Here is a 9,332-nt window from a genome sequence, read left to right as displayed (position 1 = left end):
AGCGCACGGGTGGGGCTCCGCTGCCCGGCGAAGCGGGCTCTGACGATGCGGGGGCCCAGGTTTCGGAGGAAGATTGGCCTGGGGCAAATAGCCAGCCTCGCCTCGATGGTGCGGGCGGACGGAGCCGAGACGGGTCAGCGGCCTCGGGCCCGCGGGCTCCTGGGCGCGTTGGAAAGGCCTGGCGAGGTCACACGTCCCCGGGTTGCGTGCGGCGTCCTTTGGCCCACCTCGGCGCTTCCCGCTGGTGTCTGCCTCCTCCCGGGGCCCTCCCAGAGTACGGGGTGGCGCCCACCGGGCAGAGCACTTTCCCTAGACCCCCGTAATTACTGGAGGTGGAGATTTCCTTTGTGAAAATGAAACTGCGAGCGTATCTCTGGGCATTGTGTCTGCCCAGGGGCCTATGCCAGGTTTGCCGTTGGAGCCCCCGACCCCTCTGCCCCCTAGAGAGAGTCCAAATACAGATCTGCCCTTTTCCACTGACTCATCCTGGGCAAGGCACCGAACCTCTTGGAGTGGAGTGTGGAAAGCATTGAAACTTGTGTCTGGCACATGCTAAGTGCTCAAAAAACATTCGTGTGTGTTTCTACTAAGCCCCGCAGCACACGGAGGATTAATATACTGGGCGTCAGCATGCGTTCAGAGCAGGTTTGCTCTAAAACCCACACCCTCCTGACTTTGTGGGGTTGTTCTTTCCTTCCCTGCCTGGTTCTGTGCCCAGCTGCATGCTTGGAGGTTTCCGGCCTGCTCTCTAGACAGGGAGAGACTCCTAAGGTGGAGTCTGCTTCTGGTATGCCCAGGTAGGCCTTGGAGCAATCTCCCCTTCCTACTGCCCGCCCCACCCACCCAGCCCAATCCCGAGGGAACTGCCTGGGAGGGAGGAGAGGGGTCCTAGGGACCTGGCCGCCTGTTGTGGATGGGCACCACTTCCTCCTGTACCCGTGGTGTCGACTTTGTCCTGTGTGCAGTGTCCCCTGTGGGCTCAGAGCTGCAGGGGGATTTCCAGGAAGCCTGGTTTGTCCTGCACAGGATGTCCTCCTCAGGCACATTCCTCTGCCTTCATTCAGGAGCTTTTTAGCTTTTCTTTACTTTCACTCTGCTGTATTCCCAGGGCCTTGCAGAGTTGCCAAAACAAAGATGGTGAGAAGTGCTGTTGTGAGAACAGCAGTCTTGCACTGGCCGTATTTTTATTTCCTCAGCCATCTTGCACATTATGTGGTAGAATGTTCATTTTGTAGAAAGGTAAATTGTGCAGTAGAGGATTAAACAGCTTTTACCGTGCAGCTAGCTGTTCTTTAACTTTCAAAGTTAATGAAAATTTAAAAAGAGAGGTGCTTTTATTTTTAAAGATTGTATGAGACATCATACCTGTAATGCTAATGAAAAAATTCATTTTCTTAATTTTTTTTTATTTAATAATTATATTAGAGAAAGAGCAGGGGAGGGGCAGAGAGAGAAAATTGGAAGCAGGCTCCAGGCTCTGAGGTGTTGGCACAGAGGCAGAGTCAGGGCTGGAACCCACAAACGGTGAGATCATGAGCTGAGCCAAAGTCAGATGCTTAACTGACTGAGCCACCCAGGTGCCCCATCCCCCCAATTTCTCTCCTAATCCTTGGTCTCAGCTTCTAATGACTAACTTCTGTTGGTGACATTAATGACACTACCTTTAAAGTTCTACCTTCCTTAGTTTTGGGGTTGTGAAGGGAGATGGGATTATTAAATTTAAAATTATGAAAATTTTACAGATAGACAAAAATCACGATAATATTCAAAGGACATCTGTGTACCCCCTCACTCGGCTTCAGCAACTGTCAACGTTCTGCCCTTCCTCTCTTCCTTTTTGGCTTTCTCTGCTGAAGTATTTTGCAGCAAGTCCCAGATACCATTTTACTGGTGAATACTTCCGTATGCATCTCTTAGGAATTAAAAGCATATTTTTTATTAAAAATTTTTATTGAAGTCTAATTACCCTATGATGTTTTATCAGTTGTGTATAACATATTGACTTAGTTCTATACATTATTCAGTGCTTACCACAATAAATGTAGTCACCCTACAATGTTATTACAATATTATTTACTGTATCTTCTATGCTGTACTTCTCTCCATAACTTATTTTATAATTGGAAGTTTCTCTTAACCCCCTTTATCTTCTTGCCCATACCCACACCACCTCCCCTCTGACAACCACCATTTTGTTCTCTGTATTTGTGAGTCTGTTTATTGGTTCAAGTGTTTTTGTTCTTTATCCATTCATCTATCAATAGACACACATTGTTTCTGTCCCTTGGCTATTGTAGATAATGCTGTAATAAATATAGAGGTGCATGTATCTTTTCAAATTAGTGCTTTCATTTTCTTTGGGTAAATACTCAGTAGTGAAATTACTAGATCATATGGTAGTTCTGTTTTTAAGTTTTTGAGGAAACTCCATACTGCTTTACACAGTGGTTGTACCAATTTGCATTCCTACAACAGTGTGTACGTAGAGGTTCTTTTTTCATATCCTTACAACACTTGTTATTTGTCTTTTTAATACTAGCCTTTCTGAATGGTGTGAGGTGATACTTCATTGTAATTTTGATTTGCACTTCCCTGGTGATAAGTGATGTTGAGCATCTTTTCATGTGTCGGCCATCTGTATGTCTTCTTTGGAAAATGTCTATTCAGGTCCTTTGCCAATTAAAAAATTNGGTTTTTCGTCTCTTTTTTCCCCTTAGTTCATTTGTTTGGTTTCTTAAATTCCACGTGAGTGAAATCATACGGTATTTGTCTTTTACTGACTGGTTTGTTTCATTAAGCATTATACTTTCTAGAGCCATTCATGTTGTTGTAAATGACAAGAGTTCATCCTTTTTTATGGTTGAGTAATTCCATTGTGTGTGTGTATCATATCTTCTTTATCCATTCATCTATCAGTGGACAGTTAGGTTGCTTCCATATCTTTGCTATTGTAAATAGCGCTGCAGTTAACATAGGGGCACATGTATCTGTTTTAGTTATTAGTGTTTTCATATTCTTTGGGTAAATACCCAGTAGTGAAATTACCGCATCATATGGGACTTCTCTTTTTAAATTTTTTTAATAGTTTACTGTCAAGTTGGTTTCCATATAACACCAAGTGCTCAACCCCACAAGTGTCCTCCTCCATGTCCATCACCCCCCTTCCCCTCGCCCCACCCCATCTGCCCTCAGTTCTCCGCATTCAAGAGTCTCTCATGGTTTCCCTCCCTCTCTCTCCCCCAATNCCTGAATGGCTCAGTTGGTTAAGTGTCTGACTTTGGCTCAGGTTATGATCTCATGGTTCCTGGGTTCGAGCCCCACTTCAGGCTCTGTGCTAACACCTTGGAGTCTCGAGTCTGCTTCAGAATCTGTCTACCTCACTCTCTGTCCCTCTCCTGACTGTACTCTGTCTCTCTCTCTCAAAAATAAATATTAAAAAAAAAAAAAGATTGTTTCTGTTTGTGATTGTTTTAAATATTTAGGTGCTTCCATATTCGGTGCATAGACATTTATAATTACTAGTTCTTCCTGATGGATAGACCCTGAAATTATTATATAATACCCTTTTTCATCACTTGTTACGTCTTTAAAGTCTAGTTTGTCTGATAAAAGCATAGCTACTCCAGCTTTCTTCTGACTTCCAGTTGCATGATAGATATTTCTCCATCCCCTTACTTTTAATCTGAAGGTGTCTTCTAGTCTAAAATGCATTTCTTGTAGACAGCAAATAGATGGATTGTGTTTTTTGTCCATTCTGCTACCCAATGTCTTTTGATTGGAGCATTCAGCCCAATTTACAATCAGTGTTATTATTGAAAAATATGGGTTTAGGGTTATTGTGTCCTTTGGGGATTCATGCTTGTGGTGTCTCTGGTATCTTGCGTTCCTTACAATACTTCCCTCAGAGCGTTCCCCTAAGGATTTCTTGTAGGGCTGGCTTAGTGGTGACAAAGTCTTTCAATTTGTGTTTATTGGAAAGACTTATCTCTCCTTCTATTCTGAATGACAGGCTTGCTGGATAGAAGATTCTTGGCTGCATATTTTTTCTGTACATCACATTTAAGATCTCCTGCCATTCCTTTCTGGCCTGCCAAGTTTCAGTAGATAGGTCTGTCACCACTCTGATAGGTTTCCTTTTGTATGTTAGGGCCCTTTTCTCCCTAGCTGCTTTCAAAATTCTCTTTGTCCTTACAGTTTGCCAGTTTCACTATGATATGTTGTGCATAAGATCGGTTCAAGTTATGTCTGAGGGGAGTTCTCTGTGCCTCTTGAATTTCAACATCTACTTCCCTCCCCAGGTTGGGGAAGTTCTCTGCTATAATTTGTTCCAGGACTCGTTCAGCACTTTCCCTGTCTCTTCTTCCTCTTCTGGGTTTCCTATGATACGGATATTGTTCTATTTTATTCTATTGCTGAGCTCTCAAACTCTTCTTTCATGTTCCTGGATCAGTTTATCTCTCTTTTTCTCAGTTTCTTCTTTTTCTATAATTGTGTCTTCTAAATCACTTATTCTCCTTTCTGCTTTTTCAGTCTGTGCATTGGACACCTCCAGTTTATTATGTATCTCATTTATCGCATTTTTAAAACATCATAACTATTTTTAAGCCCCACAGTGTTTGTAGCCATAGTTTCTTTGATCCTCCATGCTTTTTTCAAGCCCAGTGATTAATTTTATGAATAATGTCCTAAATTCTTGTTCAGTTATGTTGCTATATCTGTTTTGAGCAGTTCTTTAGCTGTCATTTCTTCCTGGAATTTCTTTGGAGGAGAGTTCTTCTGTTTCATCATTTTGGTTAGCTTTCTATCTCTTGTTAATTTTAAAAGCTTGTTGTACACTCTGCCCCTGCGAGTTCTGCTGTATGAGAGGGCTCTTTGACTGTTTAGGGCCTGTCCATTCAGGAAGTGTTCTTTGAATGGTGTCTTTTGGTTTCTCTTGTTGAGCATTTGGTTATTTTGTTTCCCTACTCCTAGCGTATTCGGGACTCTCCACCATGTGTAGTTTGGCTTGTTTTTTGAGGCAGCCCTGAAAAAAGAAAACAGACAACCACAGAGGGAACACAGGTACACAAAAGCACAGACAAAACCAATAAACAAGCAAACCCAGGCTCAGGTAAAAACAGCTACAGCAACAACAAAAGAGCTCTCTGGAGGGGATGGGCGTGGTTTGGTGTAAGCAGGTCTTGTCTCCACTGTGTCGGCTGGCCTCCCTGAGGCCCCGCCTTGGTGGTTGTGGGGAGAAGAATGGCGTCGCCCCAGTCCCTTCTCAACCCAGCGTTGCAAATCACTCCTTTGGGTCCAATCTCCCTGTGCTGAGGATATAGCCAAGGTGGGCTGAGTTCTATGCCCCACGCCCCGCCTCGTTTCCAGGTCCCAGTCCATGGTCTTTGTTTATAAGGCCTGAAACAGTCCCGCGGGTCGCTGCTTCGCTGCTGCGGGGGGGGGGGAGTGTCGCAGCCTCAGATCCGATGGGGTCAAGCAGCAATACAACCCGATTGAGTGCATGCAGGGAATGTAGCAACTTCAGGTCCGCAGAGTCTGCGCCACTGCCAAGGATGGTGTGGGGAGCGCTGCAGTGTGCCTGGCGCCTTCTGGGACCGGGGGCACCTAGTTCAAAGTCAGCACCCCATCCAGAAATAAAAAACACTCTTTCCAAGCTGAGGTTTTTCTCTTCTCCAGGCATGGATCTGTGAGCTATCTCAGCTTTTCTTTCCTTTCCCCTGGACTCGTGGCAGCTCACCACCACTCGCCGGTTTATCACTCACCGCAGCTGCACACAAGCCAGGTTCCCTCCCATCCTTCTGTATCTCTGGGTCGTGTCCTGCTTTTATCTTCCCCAGTTCGCACTCACGAACTGGTTTCCTTCCCAGTGTATTCTGTCACTTTCTCTTCCCAAACTCCTGTGGCTCAGTGTTCTATGACTTCAGGCCTTCTCTGTTTGAGGGATGGTGCAAGCCAAATGCACAGAGCTCCCTACTTCTCTGCCATCTTGCCGTTCCCTACTGTTTTTAATTTTTTAGGGGACCTCTGTACAGTTCCCCATAGTGGCTGCACTAGTTTGCATTCCCATCAGTAAAGCACAATGGTTCCCTTTTCTCCACATCCTTGCCAACACTTGTTTCCTTTATTTTTGATTTTAGCCCTTCTGACTGGTGTAAGGTGGCATTTAGTTGTGCTTTTGATTTGTATTTTCCTGATGATTAGTGATGGTCAGCATCTTTTCATGTATCTGTTGGCCATCTGTCTTCTGTGGAGAAATGTTTGTTGTATGTCTTTGTTTTGTTTTTGGTACTGAGTTGTGTAAGTTCTTTGTATATTTTGGAGACTAACCCTTTATTGCATATGTCACTTGCCAGTATATATATTCCCATACAGTAGGTCTTTTAGGTTAGTTGATTGTTTCCTTTGCTGTGCAGAAGCTTTTATTTTGATGTAGTCCCAATGGTTTTGTTTTCCTTGCTTCAGAAGACATATCTACAAAAATGTTGCTATGGCCAATGTCATAGAAAGTACTGCCTGTGCTGTCTCATAGGATTTTTAGATTTCAGATCTCACATTTAGGTTCTTAGTCCATTTTGAGTTTAATTTTGTGTATGGGGTAAGAAAGTGGTCCTGTTTCATTCTTTCACATGTAGCTGCCCAGTTTTCCCAAACCCATTTTCTGTAGAGACTTTTTCCCACTGGATATTCTTTTCCACTTTGTTGAAGATTAATTGACCTAATCATGAGTTTATTTCTGGGCTTTCTTTTCTGCTCCACTGACATATGTGTCTGGTGTGTGTGTGTGTGTGTGTGTGTGCGCGCGTGTGTGCGCGCGTGTGTGTGGCGCGCGCCAGTATGGTGCTGTTTTGATTACAACTTTGTAGTATATCTTGAAATCTGAGATTGTGATACTTCCAGTTTTATTCTTTTTCAAGATGAGTTTGGCTATTTATGGTCTTTTTGTGGTTGTATACTAATTTTAAGATTATTTGTTCTAGTTCTATGAAAAATGCTATTGGTGTTGTCATAGGGATTGCATTAAATCTGTAGATTGCTTTGGGAAGTATGGACATTTAAACAATGTTTGTTCTTCCAATCTTCCCATTTGTGTTGTATTCAATTTCTTAACTCAGTATTTTATAGTTTTCTGAGTATAGGTTTTTCACCTCCTTGGTTTTAATTTATTCTTAGGTTTTATTATTTTAGGGACAACTGTAAATGGGATTGTTTTCTTAATTTCTCTGTTACTTTTGTCATCAGTGTGTAGAAATGCATTGGGTTTTTGTATATTGATTTTTTGTATCCTGCAACTGTACTCAATTCCTTTATCAGTACTAGTAGTGTTTTCTTTTATTTTGTTTGGGTGGATATATGATTTTCTATATATAGTCTAATGTCATCTGCCAGTAGTGAAAGTTTTACTTCTTCCTTAGCAATTTGGATGCTTGGATGCCTATTATTTGTCTGATTGCTATGGCTAGGACTTCCAGTACTATGTTGAATAAAAGTGGTGAGAGTGGACATCCTTGTCTTGTTTTTGATCTTAGGGGGAAAGATTTTTCACCAGTTAGTATGGTGTTAGGTGTGGGTTTTTCATATATGGCTTTTATTCTGTTGAGGTATGTTCCTCCTAAACCTTTGTTGATAAGAGGTTTTATCATGATGACATACTTGTGACAGAATTTTTTTTTTTTGCATCTACTGAAATGATCATATGGCTTGCTAATATTTTGTTGAGGGTTTCTGCATCTGTTTATTAGAAATAATTGGATTGTAGTTCTCTTTTTTGTGATGTTTTTATCTGGTTTTAGTATCAGGGTAATGGCCTCATGAATTTGGAATTTTCCTTTCTCTTATTTTTAATGTTTCATTTATTTTTGAGACAGAGAAAGACACAGCATGAGACGGGGAGGGGCAGAGAGACAGAGGGAGACATAGAATCCAAAGCAGGCTCCAGTTTCTGAGCTGCCAGCACAGAGCCGGAGGCAGGGCTCGAACCCACAAACATGAGATTGTGACCTGAGCTGAAGTCGGAGGCTTAACTGACTGAGCCACCTAGGTGCCCCCTTTCTCTTCTTTTTGGAAGAGTTTGAGAATAGTTACTTACTCTTTTCTGAATGTTTGCTAGAATTCACCCATGAAGCTGTCTGCTGCTGGACTTTTGTTGGGAGATTTTAAATTTTACTTTTTTTTCCTTCATTAATAAAATTCAGTTTCACTGCTGGTGATCAGTCTGCTTAATTTCTAGCTCTTCCTGCTTCAGTTTTGGGAGCCTATATGTATCTAGGAATTTATCCTTTTTTTTTTCTGGATTGTCCTTTTGGCATATATTTTCATAATATTCTCTTTTAATCCTTTGTGTTTCTGTGGTGTCATTTATTTCCTCTTTCATTTCTGGTTTTGTTTATTTAAGTCTAGTCTAACTTTCTTTTGATCAGTTTATATTTTATCAATTTTATGAATTTTTTTCAAGGAACCAGATGCTGGTTTCATTGATTGGTTTTTTATTTTTTCTGTTTGTTTGGTTTTGTAGCTTCTATTTCATTTATTTCTGGTCTAATTTTATCATTCTCTTTCTGCTGTTGGTTTGGGGTTTTGTTTTGTTACTTTCTTAGCTCCTGTAGGTGTAAAGTTAGGTTGTTTATTTGATGTTTTCTTGCTTCTGGAAGTAGGCCTGTATTGCTACTTACTTTTACCTTGGAAGAGCTTTTGTTGCATCTCAACGACTTTGGATTGTTACATTTTCATTTGTCTCCATGTACTTTTTGATTTCTTTGAATTGTTGGTTGATCCATTTTCATTGTTTAGTAGCATGTTATTTAACTTACATGTATTTGTGCTCTTTCCAGATTTTTTTCTCATGACTGATATCGAATTTCATAGTGTAGTGCTCAAAAGAGAGGCATAATATGATTTTGATCTTGAATTTGTTGAGACTTGTTTTATGGCCTAACATGATCTATTCTGGAGACTCTTCATGTGCATTTGGAAAGAATGTGTATTCTGCTATCTTAGGATGAAATGTTCTAAATATACTTGTTAGATCCATCTGGCCCAGTGTGTCACTCAAAGCCCCTGGTTCTTTGTTTATTTTGTTTGGATGATCTATCCATTGATGTAATGGGGTGTTAAGGTTCCCTACTATTTTGTTACTATTGATCATTTCCTTTATGTTTGTTATTAGTTGCTTTATGTATTTGGGTGCCTCCATGTTGGGTGCACAAATACAGTTTTTGTTGGGCTGTTCCCTTTATAATTATATAGTGTCCTTCTTTGTGTCTTTATACAGTCTTTGCTTTATAGTCTGTTTTGTCCAATTTAAATATTGCTACCTGGGCTCTTTTATCACTACC

At 41.4% G+C, this 9,332-nt stretch overlaps 1 protein-coding gene across 5 annotated transcripts in view; it reads left to right on the top strand.

Annotated features, from left to right (window-relative positions):
- The window catches only part of ZNF169 (zinc finger protein 169), a 47,914-nt gene that overhangs the window by 261 nt on the left and 38,321 nt on the right, over positions 1–9,332 (top strand). The window contains exon 1 of one of the 5 annotated variants that reach the window (XM_077753770.1): positions 442–797. The exons of the other annotated variants lie outside the window; for them this stretch is intronic. The gene's annotated coding sequence lies outside the window, so the exon portion shown is untranslated. Of the gene's footprint in view, positions 1–441; positions 798–9,332 lie in introns of those variants that run through there. 5 annotated transcript variants of the gene reach the window in all.

The sequence above is a fragment of the Crocuta crocuta genome, unplaced genomic scaffold (assembly GCF_008692635.1).
Source record: "Crocuta crocuta isolate KB4526 unplaced genomic scaffold, BGI_CrCroc_1.0 scaffold420, whole genome shotgun sequence".
Taxonomy (NCBI): Eukaryota; Metazoa; Chordata; class Mammalia; order Carnivora; family Hyaenidae; genus Crocuta; species Crocuta crocuta.
This window is presented reverse-complemented; position numbering and strand designations above follow the sequence as displayed.